This window comes from Coenobita brevimanus, chromosome 98 (assembly GCF_032717465.1).
Source record: "Coenobita brevimanus isolate Jiangsu-jjx chromosome 98, ASM3271746v2, whole genome shotgun sequence".
Taxonomy (NCBI): Eukaryota; Metazoa; Arthropoda; class Malacostraca; order Decapoda; family Coenobitidae; genus Coenobita; species Coenobita brevimanus.
This window is the reverse complement of record NC_137051.1, coordinates 26,180,792-26,197,248: the sequence shown is the minus strand read 5'-3', so window position 1 is coordinate 26,197,248 and position 16,457 is coordinate 26,180,792.

The window sequence follows — 16,457 nt, the reverse complement described above, 5'->3', positions numbered from 1 at the left end:
CTTGTCCGGAAGCGCAACTGTAAGTATGGTCTAAAGTCCTGCGAAATGTAGAGGGCTTCGACTGCCACCTCGCCTGGCTGGGTGAGAGCTGTGAGTGTGATGAGGATCCTATTATTTGTGCTCAGTGTTTCTAAAACAGAAAAACAGACTACTGATCAATTTTATTTTTTTTACACACGAAAAATTAATTGCATTTTTATTTTTATTTAATTTTATTTAATTTTATATTTCTTTTGTTTATTACACACAGCAGCTGGCTAGCGTAACATGCAGTGGTGCTGGGAATAATGCTGGTGTCCCTTGTTGTAGTTCTCCTACTATTTCGTACTATTACCTACTATTACTACTACTATTACTGATACTGATAGGTAATAATACTACTGGTAAGGATTGTTGAACATCGGGGTAAGTGTTTACAGGTTGTTATGAGTGTGAATCAGTGTTTTTCTCCTCCTCCTACCACCACCACTACTACTACTACTACTACTACTACTACCACCACTATACTACTATGGTAGGACAAATCTAAACTGGTGGCTAGGGTGGGGCACGAAGCTCTGTACAGTGTTGCCATGTTATACTACTATGGTAGGACAAATCTAAACTGGTGGCTAGGGTGGGGCACGAAGCTCTGTACAGTGTTGCCATGTTTTCCATACGTGCAATCCCCCCCCCTCTCTCTCTCTCTCTCTCTCTCTCCTGGGGGAGATGTGCGTCACCCCGGGGAATTTTGTTTCTTTTATGAGTGACTTATAAACGTATGCTTTCATTTCTTTATTTTTTTATTATATCTAGTTATATTTAAAAATATTTATTATTGTTTTACATATGTCGCCAGATGACCTCGCTGGTGCGGCGCCATGATTTTTCATTGCAATCACTCTCTCCCTCCTTCCTTCCCTCCCTTCCTCCAACCCTCAACACCTCCTCAGGCCTGCCTTCCTCCACCCCCCTTCTCTCTCTCTCTCTCTTTCTCTGATCTATGGTGTTTTAGGATACATTTTGGTTATTTTCTATAACATTATATTGTACATATTGTAAATTTCACTTTATTTCCACACCACCCACGAGGTAAGGACACAAAGGAAAGTGACACGAGGAGGCTCTCGGGGTAGTCTGGGTCTGTGTGAGTGTTGCTGCTCACGAGGGTTTAATGTATTATTTTTTCTTTTACTAAGAAATTGGCATATTTTTACTTATATTCCTGCACATTATCTTATAATCATAATTGTGACATTATTACCCACCCCAGAAATACAGTAAAAGCCAATAAAAGTGACTACATTTTTTTTTAGCAACACTGTAAAATATTTATGCCACGTTTCTGTATTGCCGTATAAATATTTCATGCATAATATTTCATGCATAATAAGTTTACTGTTCTTTCATATATTATAATACACACGTTAACATTGTATCCATACGTGTTAATCGTATTTGTGATGCCTTTTACATATATAACAGCCGTTTCACATCACGGAATTGGGAAACATAGCAACACTGTACAGAGGGTCGCGCCACACCCTAGCCACCAGTTTAGATTTGTACCACCATACTACTACTACTACTAAAATAAGTCTGTCACAGTTACAACAACAGCAACATGAATAACAACAACTACTACTACTACTACTACTACTATGACTACTACTACTGCTACTACTACTGCTGTTACTACTACTGCTGTTACTACTACTACTACTACTACTGTTACTACTACTACTACTGCTACTGCTACTGCTGATACTGCTACTACTACTACTACTACTACTACTGCTTCTACTGCTACTACTACTACTACTGCTACTACTACTACTGCTACTACTACTACTACTGCTACTACTACTACTACTACATGAAAAATCAACTGCCACAGCTAGTACTAATATTTCTACAAAACCAATAACTTTTGCTACTAATACTTCTAACACTTGAAAAATTAGTACCATACTAATAATAATACTAATGCTAATTTTCAGCCCATTATTTGAGATCCATCACGTGGGTCATTTTCGGCCTGAGCTAAGCTTCTAAAAAAAAAAAATGAAGTTGTTACCATAGTTACTAACAAAGTTATTGAAGTTTGAAGTTTGGAAAACTACTAACTCAGTTTCTGCAGTTTTTAAAAGCTGTCGCTTGTCTGACTACTCCACGTGATACCTCATATATATACTGTATATATATATATATATATATATATATATATATATATATATATATATATATATATATATATATATATATATGTATATATATATATATATATATATATACTGTATATATATATATATATATATATATATATATATATATATATATAGTCATCTTGCTTAAAGCATGAATATAGGTGACACAGCACGTTGCACTTTATAAATTCGCACTTTGCGAAGCATAGGATCCCATGTTAAAATGACTTTATGGGCGACACATCCTGAATTTTCGTATATTGATTCACCAATACCTACCCCTAACTAAAATGCAAAAGGAAAACTTACAATAGAAACATGCAAGAGTAATACTGTATATTCATTATGAAAATTCAAGACCTTACTAGCATTGTACAGAGGGTAGATAATGCGAATTGTTGTTGTGGTATCTGAGACCGTACCCAGGAAACTGAATCAAAACACTCAACAACTGTTCTGCACTTTCACTGTCATCACTACTGGAGGGGTTTTGGCTTTTTTTTTTTTTTTTTTTTTTTTTTGAAAGAATGGTTTGTTGGTTCTTAGCCTTTGGTTCCTTCTTTCTTTCATTAAAAGAAGAAAAAAGGATAATCTATCATCTCTTTCCTCGATACACGTAAATGTTTAAAATCCTTTTGGTAATGGATCATTCTGAATCATTACCAATTGAATTTTTGGTAATTAATCATTCTGAATCATTACTGATCAAATATTTGGTAATTAATCATTGTGAATGATTACCAATCAATTTTTCCATTACTGTACCAAATTGCCTCACATTTGGTATTGAAAAATACCAAATGACCTCCAAGACATACCTTGCAACGGAGGAAAGGTCTGTTCCAGGATTCAAGGCCGTGAAGGACCCGCTGACACTGCTGCTGGGGGGCAATGCTTAGGGCGACCTCAAGTTGAAGCTGTTCCTAGTCTGCCACTCCGAGAACCCCAGGGCTCTGGTGGGGTATGTTAAGGAGAACTTTGGGGTTATCTGGAAGTCAAACAAGAAGACTTGGTTAACTCCAGTTATCTGTTTGTCCTATTTTCACTTGTACCTCTCTCGTGTGCTGAAGAGGCATGCTTCACTTGAAAATTTGGCAAACAGATTTCTCGTGGTGGTGGATAACGTGCCTAGCCACCTGCCCGCAATGAAGGAATGGGTCAGCAGTATTGAGGTGGTGTTCCTGCCCCCCAACACCACATCTTGTTGCAGCCGATGGACCAAGGAGTGATCACAGTCTTTAAGGCCTGCTACCTCCGCTGGACGATGAAGCAATTGGTAAGGGCCTGTGACAGTGATGACAGGACAACAGTGCAGCAGTTCTGGAGGGGATATAACATACACCATGCCCTTGAGAATATAACTGCTGCATGGGACGAGGTTAGTCAGGCGACCATGAACAGTGTGTGGCAGAAGCTGTGGCCAGAGTGTGTCCACTCCTTCACCGGCTTCCCTGAAGGTGTGCGACCTCTGCCTGTCAAGCTTGTGCGGCAGTACATTGTCAAGTTGTTGTACGAGGTGGGCTTCAGGAAGGTCAACAAGGAGGACGTGGAGGATGTTCTCGAGAGCCAGAGGGAGGAGCTCAGCAACAACGAGCTCCTCAGTATGGAGATCCAGCGGGCGCACCAGGAGGCGGAGGAGAAGGTTGTGCCTGAGGTCCAATCTCTGAACATCAAAATCCTGAAGGAGATTCTAAAAAAATGAACGAGATTATAGACTTAATGCGAACACACAACTCCCTCTCAGGACGAAGCAGGAACACAGCTAATCGGCTCAAGGAGGGTATGAAAGTCTACAGGATGATGCTGGAGGAGAAGAAGAGGGTGGCCAGACAGACTATGATCACAGCCTTCTTCAAGCAGGCCCCCACCACGCCAGCGACCCAGAAAGGATCTCCCCAGCCTTCAATGAGCAGAGCATCTCCCTAGTGTTCAACTAGCAGAGCATCTCCCCAACCTTCAACCAGCAGAGAAACACCGAGGGACTCCTCCTGCCAAGGACATGCTCGGCCCGTTGCGCTGGACTTAACCTCCAGCCAATCGCCATCTCCTGTGTCACCTGTGTCCCCACTAAGGGGCTCTGCCACTTCATTGCTGCTTTCCTCGTTCCGGCCTCCATCTCCCACGCCACTTCGGCCACTGTCTCTGTCTCCCTTGCGACGACGAGAGCCACCACAACTGACTCCATCGCTAGCTCATTCATTGCAGCTGTCTCCCTCACCACCTCCTCCATCATCGCATCACACTCCATCGCCACCCCCAGAGCCATCTCATCGCACCTCATCGCCACCGCCTGAGCCAGCGCACCACACTCCATTGGCTTTGCCTGAGTCATCGCATCGCACTCCATCTCCTCCGCCTGAGTCATCACATTGTACTCCATTGCCACCACCCTCTGACCATCCCCTGGAGATCGGTTTTGAGGACTTTGAGGAGAAGGATTGAGTGTTGGGGAGCACCACGTCCCCTAGCCTCGGGGAGGATAACAAGGACAATGACCAGGACCGGACATAGCCTTAAATGAATTAAGTGATGAGAGGTGTTTGATATTTTCTAACGTATTCCTTATGATTTTCAAGCTTTATTTTTTGCTTTTAGTGAGTTATTTTCAAAAACATCTGAATCACTCTCTCAATTTAAAATTGCTAGAAATCATGCAAAAGCTGTAATAAATCTAGCTAAATCAAACTTTCTTCAAAAGCAAGCATCAAAACTACTTAACAACCCTAATGACAATAGAATATTCTAGTCAACTCTTAATTCTTTCAATAATAACTTTAACAAGTCATCTTCCATTCCCCCACTAAAATCTTCAGATGGCAACATTATAAATGACCCACGTGGGAAAGCGGATATTTTTGCTAGTACATTTGCCAGAAATTCCACCATAGAGGATGCCAGCCAGAATGTCCCAGTACTAGAACTTCACTCTCCTGAAATTGCCCCACTTAAAATACAAACAATCTATCTATCTATCTATCTATCTATCTATCTCTCTATCTGTAGCCCGACACCCTAATCCCACAAAGGGTGGCTGCAGACAAAACGCCTCCAAGTCGCTCTGTCACCAACCATTTGACTACCCTCTCCCCAAGTCACCCCACCCTCCCTCATATACCTCTCAACTCCATCCCCCCACCTCATCAGACAAGATACATAAAATCCATCCTAGACAATTTACCTACCAACAAAGCTCCAGGCCCAGATGGAATTCTGTAAATTGTATTGAAAAAATGTTCCCTTGAACTTGCCTCTGTTCTAGCTAAATTATTCAGACTATGCATACATACTCTTCATTCCGAAATTCATGGAAAGAAGCCAATATCCACCCAATTCCAAAGAAAGGAAATTCCTCTGACCCCTCTGATTGCAGACCAATAGCTGTCACATCTTCTCTTGGTAAGGTATTTGAAACTTTAATTAATAAGCACATTGTTAAACATCTTGAATCTAACAACTTAATTAGTGATAGACAATATGGTTTTCACCACAAAAGATCCACCATTGACTGACTCAATCTCCTAACTCATACCATCCATCAATCAATTGACCTACATAGAGAAACTCACACAGAGAAGTTTTAAAATCATTAAAGGAAGAAGTAAAGGAAAAAAATGATAAGAGGACAGAGGAAGAACGTAATACAGTAATCCCTCTAATATCCGAACGCCCAATATCCGAACATCCCCACTAACCGGACATAATCCTCCTGGGATCCAATATTCCCAAAATGGGCCAAAAACTGCAAAAAATTCGAAAAAAATCTGACTTTTTCCCTCCCATAATTTGAAATTCCCGCCTGGCACCAAACAGCTGTTACACCATGGTCCCTTCACCCCTTCCTTCCTCCCCCTCCCCCCTCCCCTGTCAGGTTGCCATTTGGTATTTTTCATTACCAAGTGTGGGCCAATTTGGTAATGAAAAATTCGTTTGGTAATGAATTAGAATAATGCATTACCAAATGGATTTTTCACATGTATGAGGATACACAGGATGGAGATGGTGGATTGTTTGCTCTCTCTGATTAATCTGCTACCCTACATAGTGTGAAAATAATCAACATGGTGTTAGTTATAAAGAGAGTGATTACATGTATTTCCACTTGTATATATAATTAGTGAAGAATATATGCTAGCTTTACGAATTTGGTAATGAAAAGTTATATTTGACAATGAAAGTTGAGGAGATTGGTAATGTGGCTGTTGCGATCTGGCAACTCTGTTACCCCACCAACATCAACAGTCACAGCTTAACTCCGATGGAGAGCAGATACTCATAACAGTGCAAGCCACAGGTGCTTGTTTTTTGTGAATAAACAGTGAATAAACTGCAATACCTTGCCACTAGAACACACGGGAATTTACAGTGTTGTGCAGTGTTAAGAAATTAGAATTTAGAGTGCAGAGGATTAACTGTGGACTGCAAACTGGCGGTTCAAACCAGTCCAAGAGCAAGGGACTTGTAAGTACCCAGAATGTTTAATATTGTATAAACTCACCTCTAAAACCTCATTTTATGGTTCTTTTGCATTTATTTCAGTCTTTTATGTCCCTTATTGGTGTGATTTGGGTCTTAAATAGGTGCAATGCATGTCCAGAGGGAGTTGTATAGGTGTTTTTCAGAGTTAGGGTCCATAAGTACAAGTCCATAAGCTGGGGCCCAATATCCGGACAGGACCACTATCCGGACCTGCCTATGGCTCTATTGATCCGGATATTGGAGGGGTTACTGTACTTTTTTTTGGAGAGTATTGGATATGAAAGTAAGGAAATGGTATTTAAGGAAATAGAAGTGAAGGAAACTAGGGGGGATGGTTGTGAAAGATCAGAAGTTGAGGAAGTGGTACGGACAGAGAGTAGGAGAGAAGAGGGTATTAATAATGTCAAAAATAATTTGAAGGTGATATATACTAATGTTGATGGTTTCATATTGACAAGGATCGAAATTAATGATTTCTTGAGAGAACATGAACCTGATGTCATGTGCTTTGTAGAGACCAAATTAAGAGAAGATATTGATGTTCATTTGGGAGATGGTAAATACAAACTGTGGAGAAAAGACAGAAAAGAAAAAAAGGGAGGAGGAGTGATGATAGCAGTGAAGAGCAACATAAATGTAGATACTGTGGAAATGGGAGAAGGCAGAGCTGAAGTGATATATCTGAAATTAGAAACTGGAGAGAATGTTAAGAGAGATATGGCGGTAGTGTATGTTCCCCCAAAGACGAGAGCATGGAAGGATGACGAATACCATGAGATGTTGTCAGATATGGCTAGCTACTTGCAAAAAATAATTGAGAAAAGCAATAATATAATTTTGGTGGGTGACTTTAATTGTAAAGAGGTGAACTGGGAGGAATGGTACTCGGGAGGCGGCGAGGATTCGTGGGGTACTATGTTATTAAATATAATAATGAATAATGTGATGACGCAGTAGGTCAAAGAAGAGACACGGTTTCGAGGTGAGGACACACCAGCAAGGTTAGATTTACTGTTCACCAAAGAACCCGATGTAATAGAATCATTGGAATATCTCTGTCCTTTGGGAAAAAGTGATCACGTGGTCATTGAGTTCCAGATGTTAATAGGAAACGTCGAGCCAAGAGACGAGCTTCATAGACAGGGAAGATACAACTTTGGAAAAGCAAATTTTACAGGATTGAGAAACTTTTTTGAAAATGCGGATTGGAGAAAATTCAGAGAAACAAGAGAGATACAGAGGAAGTGGGATATCTTTCTAGACCTCTATAATTTGGGAGTGGAAAAATTTGTACCAAGAGTAAGAGGGAAAGAAAACAGGAAAAAGGAGTGGTTTAATAGAAGGTGTATGATAGTCAAAAAAGAGAGAGATAAGGCATGGAACAATTGGAGAAAGAGAGGTAACGACAGAACAAAGGAAGAATATAAAAGAACAAGAAACGAATACACAAGAATAAGTAGGGAAGAAGAAAGGAATTTTGAAAAAGGTATAATTGACAAATGCAAGGATGAACCCAAACTGTTTTATAGATTTGTTAATGGCAGACTGAAACAAAAGGAAGGAATCACCAAGCTGAAAGTAGATGGAGAGGTCTTTAAGGATGCGGCAATGCAAGCAGAAATAATGAACAAACGTTTCCAGTCAGTTTTCACTAAAGAAAAGGAGCTTGTGGAAGGGGAGGGAGTGATTAGAAATGTTCCGGTGATGAAAGATATAAAAGTGGAGGTGCAGGAAGTGTATAAATTACTGGAAACTCAAGATGTAAGGAAAGCCCCAGGACCTGATGGAATTTCTAATTGGGTACTGAAGGAATGCAGAGAACAACTGGCGGATAAAATTCACAGCTTAATTGTATGCTCACTGGAAGAGGGGAAAGTGCCAAAAGAATGGAAGAGGGCAAATGTGGTACCAATTTACAAGGGAGGAAACAGGGAAGAACCCCTGAATTATAGACCAGTGTCTCTAACCAGCATGGTTGCAAAATTGTGTGAGAGAATCCTGAAAGACAGATGGATAAAATATCTGGAAGAGATGAATATTTTGGCTGAATGTCAGTTTGGATTCAGAAGTGGAAGGTCATGTGTTTCAAACTTGTTGAGCTTTTACTCAAGAGCGATTGATGTGGTACAGGAGAGAGATGGTTGGGTGGATTGTGTGTACTTAGACTTAGAGAAGGCCTTTGACAAGGTACCTCATAAGAGACTAATGTGGAAACTAGAATATATAGGAGGACTAAAGGGGAAACTTCTGGAATGGATGAGAGACTTTTTGAGAGACAGACAAATGAGGACAGTAATAAAGGAAAAGATGTCTGGATGGAGGGAAGTAACAAGTGCAGTCCCTCAAGGCACAGTGTTGGCGCCAGTAATGTTCCTGATTTACGTAAATGATATGGTAGAATGAGTGAACAGTTATGCGAGTCTGTTTGCTGATGATGTAAAGATCTTGAGGAAGATAGAGGTTGAGGAGGATTGTAAAATACTGCAGGAGGATTTGGATAGGATACACAATTGGAGCCGGACGTGGGAAATGAAATTTAATGTAAAGAAATGTAAAATATTGGAAATGGGTAAAAGTACCAGGAGACCATCACTGAATTATTTTTTGGGTAATGAATTAATCACAAAAAGGAGAGAAGAGAAAGATTTGGGAGTGCTGGTCCAAGATAGTTTGTCACCAGAAAAGCACATTAACAAGATAGTTGGAGAGACTTATAAGCTCTTGACTAACATAAGAGTAGCATTTCATTATATGGATGAGGAAATGATGAAAAAATTGATAGTGGCCATGATCCGCCCCAGGTTAGAATATGCAGCGGTAGTGTGATCCCCACACAAAAAGAAAGATATAAACAAGATTGAGAGAATACAAAGAACAGCAACCAAGATGGTCCCCAGTCTGACAGACCTGTCATACAGAGAGAGGCTGGAAAAACTGGATTTGCCTTCGTTAGAGGAAAGGAGAAAGAGGGGAGACATGATTGCGGTGTTCAGGACCATGGTGGGAGTAGATAAAATTGACAAAGAAGATCTGTTTGTATGGGATAAGAGAGCAACAAGAGGACATGAAATGAAATTGAAAAAGTCAAGCTGCTTGAAGGATATCAAGAAATATAGCTTTCCTTACAGAAGTATAGACTTATGGAATAGCGTGGACAAAGAGATCGTCCAGTCTAAAAACTTAAACGAGTTTAAAGTTAAATTCGACTTATTGAGAAACAGCGACGGAAACCCACGAGCATAGTACATTCCGTGTATATCACAATTAGGTATATTCTTAAATATTTGGAACGACTTAGACAAAGAATTGGTGCATGAGAAAAACATTCATGTGTGTAAAGGTAGACTTGATAAATGTGGATATGGAGACAGGACAACACGAGCATTGCTCAATTCCTGTATACTACAAATAGGTAAATACAAATAGGTAAATACAGTAGCCCTTGATATTTCTAAAACTTTCGACAGAGTATGGCACCGTTCCCTGCTCTCCAAACTCCCTTGCTATGGACTAACGTCTTTTGTTCCTTTGATATCTTCATATCTTAGTGACAGAAAAGTAAGAGTAAAAGTAGATGATGTACATTCTAATTTCCACTCAGTTAATGCCGGTGTGCCACAGGGATCAGTTCTGGCTCCAACCCTATTCTTGGTTCATATTAATGATCTCTTAACTGTCACCCACAATCCCATCCACTCATATGCAGATGACTCAACATTACATAGTTCATTCACACTCAGACATCCATTTACAAAGTCTAATATCTCTACCTCTCAACTTAGTACAGTCATCTCCATAAATCAAGACCTATCTATGATCAGTGACTGGAGACAAAACAGCCTTGTCTCATTTAATGCTAGTAAAACCAAATATATACAATTTACTAATGGACAGATATTGCCAGATTCGTACATTACGTTCAGTGCTACTAATATTCCCATCTCCAAAAGTACTGAAATATTCGGCGTTTTATTTAATAATGCCCTCAGCTGGAACTCTCATGTTAGATCACTTGCTAAAACCACCTCAAAGAAACTTGGAATATTGTACAGAGTCCTTAACTTCTTCACTGACGAGCAGTTAGCTATAATTTATAAGAGTCATGTGTGCTCTCAGCTTGAATATTGCTCACCCTTGTGGAATGGATGTGGACAGGTTGCATTAAAACAACTAGAAAAAACTCAGAACAAAGCTGTTAGAATTATTAACAACCCTGCCATTACAAATAAACTACCTCCCCTACAAGTAAGATGGAATGTTGCCTCTGTTGCATTATTTTACAGATATTTTTATGGCAAATGCTCAGACGGAGTTGCGTCCTTAGTGACATCTCTCCATGCCTTCCCTCGTGCTACACGGGCATCTGGTAGCGCTCATGACTGGAATGTCACTCAGCCATGTTGCAGAACTTTTGCCTATCAGAATTCTTTCATTCGCCAAAGTGCATCTCTCTGGAACTCACTTTCCCAGAGTTGTTTCCCTCCAAACTTCAACCCACAGGTGTTCAAGTCTGACTGTTACAGATATTTTATGAACAGAGGACACCAGCAATCTGGTGTATGGATTATTTATTTATTCATTTGTTTTTCCTTCCTCTGTTCTGTTATTTGAAAAAAAAAAAAAAAGTGTAACATTTGTGGTAGGTGGGGGCACTCAACATCCACTCACTTGATGTAGTGCTAGTACTGCTCTAGGGTGTCTGCCCTTTCCTCTCCTCCATCCTTCTTTCATTCTGTCCTCTTCTGTCTTTCTTTCGTTCATTCTTTCCTTGTCCTTTTGCCTACAGGTGACTTTACACTCCCTCTTCTGTCTTTCTTTCCTTCCTTCTTTCCTCTTCCTTCTGCCTATGGACAACTCTACACTGAGTGACAAGCCAATTGGTTTCCTGTACACTAGGAATCCATTTACTATGCTGTGTGGTTACCATAATACCATATTTTGGCGCCTTGTGGTTTAGTGTGTAATTACGGAGCTCCAGTCGGATTGAGCCGGTGAAGGTTTATATCCAAGGGGTGGTTGGGTTTTATTGCTCACATAATGCCACTCAGGGATGAGTGAGGCTGGCTACTTTCATCTTAAATGTCAGGACCAACTTGCCTAGCCCCAGGCTCCTACACTCCTTGTGGGGCAACATAGGATTGGATAATGAATGAATGAATGAATGTTTGGCTTGGGTCAGTCCTTGACAACAGTTAGGCCATTTAGATTGCCTTTAAACCTGTTTTTAGGCTCATCTGGGTGGGTTTTTGGACTTGGTTTAGGGGGAAACCCAAGGCTGGTAAACTGTCCACATTGAAGTACATGTTAAAAGTACCCTGATATACGATACTCTGCCTAATGATGGGGTTTTACCTAACCAATTTGATCGTTAAACCAGAGTATGCTTGTATTCGATGGTTATACAAATGCACAGTGATCCAATTTCTGGACGTTATTACCACAAAATGATATATAACTTAAAGACAGAAAAGCTGCTTAAATTAGTGAGTTATATCTAACTTGATGTTCCCCAAATCAGAATTGCTGTAAGTAAATTGTGTCTGGTTCCATTGTTTGTTGGGTTTATCATCATCACCCAGAGTACATATTCAAACTCCTGTATTGTCTCCCCATCCCCTCCATACATACACACATAGGGTAAAAGCATACTGTAATGGCAGTATTTGACTAGAAACCAGTGGAAACATACTCAGATAATGCTGTGAAAGTTGAGGAGAGCTCCCATTAATATACCTTTTTTGTTGTTTTCTTTAGGTATAAAATGATTATAACCTGAGCATCAGGTTCTTTCTGTTCATGTATCTGTACCCAGATGCCTTAATCCCCAAAGGGGTGACCACAAACAAATTGCCTCCATATAGTCCTATCCCCAACCACTTTACACCCCCTTACTTATATACAGTACAGTACTGTACGTCTCTACTCCACCCTGCCTTCCCATCCTTAGTCTCTCCCTCTCTCCCATCCACCTCACTCACATACACTCCTAGGTAGTCTCTCACTCTTCATCCTCTCCACATGGCCATACCACCTCAGTGTACAAGGTCTGTTCAGAGAGATTCTGACCTTAGGCCTTAAAAAAATAAAATAGCCAACCTGTTGGGCTAGGACACTAATCCTCCTCAAAGTAGACCCCTTCTGGTTTGACACACGTAGCTCAGCGTTCTTTCCAGTGCCTGGAACATTTTTCAGTCATTTTTTGGTATCCCCTGCCGGTGCTTCATCACATTCATGATCTCTTCTCTCGGATAAACGTTGCTCAAGACATGTTGGAGTGTGCAAATTGCAGTCCGGACTTTCAGAAGACTTATCACTGGAGATGAGACTTGGGTGTATGGGTATGACCCAGAAACTAAAGCACAGTTGTCCCAGTGGAAGCATGCAGGGTTGCCTCAGCCAAAAAAAGTGCAGCAGCTCCGTAGCAGCATGAAATGCATGTTGACAGTTTTTTTTGACTACCATGGTGTTGTGCATCACAAATACACACCCCGGAAGGTCAGACTGTCAACAGACATTACTACCTCAATGTTATCTGTCATCTTCGTGACAAAGTTTGGCGTAAGAGACCATACCTTTGGAAAGTGGCAAGTTGGAAGCTGCACCATGACAACTTCCTTGCCCATTCGTCTCAGTTGATTCAGTAATTTTGGCCAAGCATAGCATCCTGCAGGCTCCCTATTCATCAGACATGGCTCCTTACAACTTTTGGTTATTCCCCAAGCTCATAACTCGGCTGAAGGGCTTCTGATTTGAGATAAGAGATCATAATGAATGCAATGAAGCACCTGCAGGAGATACCAAAAAAACAACTGAATAATGTTTCGGGCCGTGGAATGAATGCTGGGCTATGTGTGTCAAGTCAGAAGGGGCCTACTTTGAGGGGGATTAGTGTCCTAGCTTAACAGGTTAGCTATTTATTTTCTTAGAGCCTAAAGCTGGATACTTTCTGAACAGACCTCGTTTGTCTCCTAATGCTTTTTTTCATGTCCGCATCCACACCACAACACTCCTTCACTTCCTCATTTGTCAGTCTGTCTCTCCATGTACTCCACGTGCTTCTCTTATATAATTAATTTCCACTGCTCTCATTCTTATGTCCTTCCAACAAGATCCAAGCTTTTGCATCTGTATGTTATGGTACAATGGGGATTTCAACACTGTTATTCATATGTTTACTAACTTGCAGACACGTGGAATTTTGAAGTTATGGAACATTACAGTGGCTTCAGTGCTTGACAGTCACAGGTATTTCCTCTCTAGAGAGGATGGAGAGTGAGAGACTGTCGAGGAGCGTGTATGTGAGTGAGGTAGAGGGGTAGAGAGGGAGGGGGAGGCCAAGGATGAGATGGAGGGATGGAGTGGAGAGGTATATGAGAAAGGGGGGGGTGTGAATTGGGAGCAGGGCAGTGAAATGACAGGGGACAGGGTGATGTGGAGGCAGTTTGTCTGTGGCCACCCTGTATGGGATTAAGGTGTCCGGCAATAGATAGATAGATAGATAGACAAATTTTTACTGTATACAATATAATTAACAGCTACTGTTGAACATTCACTTGAGTATTTACTCGGCAGTTTTTAGAAACACGTCATTAACACACTTGGCCGAGGATGAGATGGGGGGATGGTGTGGAGAGGTATATGAGAGAGAGGGGTGTGAGCTGGGAGAAGGGCAGTGAAATGGCAGGGGACAGGGCAACATAGAGGTGATTAATTTGTGGCCACCCCTTACGGGATTAAGGCGTCTGTAAATAGATCGATAGATAGATAAAACTCATGGTTTATTTTTAGCTTGTGGTGCAGCCAAAAGTTGCATGGTTGGAAATTGCATTTGCCATTGCTCTAAAAACAGCCTCCAAACCACCAAACTTTACAATAACCATGTTTGTTATGACAGTGTGGACACTGCAGACAAGGAAAAATGTGATTAATTACAGTACTTGCTGTGTTTTTGCTTTTTTTTTTTTAAGGATAAATTTAATTACAGTGCTTACTGTGTTTATGCTTTTTTTTTTTTTTAAGGATAAATAAAGCACTTGGCTTTCATTGGACTTGATTTTTTAGGGTTTTTAAAATCTATTTATACTGTCAGTGTTGTTAATGTGCTTGCATTTGATTTGAGGGTAAGTGAAATGTATTTCTTCCTTCGTTAGCATTTATTTTTTTCTAAAGTGAACAAATGAACAAACCCCATTGGGTTCATTTGTGTACAGTAGTTTAAATTCATTTTACAAAAATAAGTTTTTATTGTTATGCTGTGCACTGATATGTTAATTTTACAGTTCCTTACTGGTGATGTACATCAGTTCCTGTGTCATTGCTGTATGAAGAAAATCAGAAGTTGATGGATATTATCTATAACTGCATAAGTGTATTTGCCACACCATGAATCACATGAATGTTCAGAGGCTCACTTGTGTGGGGTGATAGTGTGATGTGAATGATGGTGCTGGGGGAGTCACTTCTTGTAGGCCCCAGAATAATTTAAATATTTTCAATATTAATGAACCAATTTAAGTGAAGTTTAATCAGTACTTTCTTCACTTCACTGCAGTTGATTCACAGTTGCAACAAATTTTGAATGCAGTTCCTTCAGCTTTTAAACATATTTGAACCTGGTGTTCCAAACCCACCCATTCTTAGTGCATTATTTATTGGGATAGCTGCAGTCCCCTTCATAATGTTTTCTTTTAACTCATCAAGTTTGTCAGACTTCTTTGCAAATCTTTTTCCCCTAAGATGACCCAACAACCAGGAAAAAAAAAAAAAAAAAAAACATTGAGTTAGATCAGGAGAATTAAAAGTATGCAGTCATTTATCAAGTACAACATTAACTCTGGAACAGTGCAGTTGACCAGCTGATTCCCGCCCAGCACTGTACTGATGGAAGAACAGCATTTAATTTCCTGTGCATATCTCTTTAAATTCAAATGCTAGAGAGGTGGATGGGGGGAGAGGGAGGGGGAAGCCGAGGATGAGATGAGATTGGGATGGAGTGGTCCACAGGGTTGGCAAAAAAAAAAATTTTTTTGAAAAATCCCAACCCACCTGGTTTTTTTAGTTTTTTTTTTTTTCTTCACAAAATACCCCCCAAAACCTGGGCAAAAGTGTTTTTTTTCAACGTTTACCTTATATTAAAATAAAATAATGTTTCCGCTATACATAATTATGAATAGCCCAATAGAATCTTATTTTTCACACAGTTATTTGAATGAGGGAAATGAACACAATTATGTTTTGACCTGTTTTGCTGTTATCCTTGGGCTGCCTGCTAGGCTACACAGCAAAACATGCTTCAACACGAGAGGCTTGAGAGCACTGCACAACTCATGAGCTGGCAAAGATCAGTCCACACTATACAATAGTAGAAGGAGTCATTTGCCTTGCTACTCTCCTTTCGTTGGTAATTATATATACTTGCATTTCTTAATCTTCTAAATAATTATTATTGAAAATTCTGTGGGATAAGTGATTTCACGCATTCTCTTAAAAGTAATAATAGCTTTCAGTAACCAAATATCTAAGCCTATAAAATACATCCATTTTAAACAGAAAACAATGTTTATAATATATTTCTATAGAATTATTGATATTTGGTAATGATATGGGAGAACATATAGTATAAGTTAACTCCAGTAATGGTGACTGTTATATAACAAATTTACCCCACTCCTTAATAAAACTAAAAACAACATGTCAAAAAAAATTTTACTCTTAATTTTAAAACTTTTAAAATTAGGTACAGGTAGCGCTGGCTGTAAAGTTTGTATTCACCACATTACATGTGGATGTATAAAA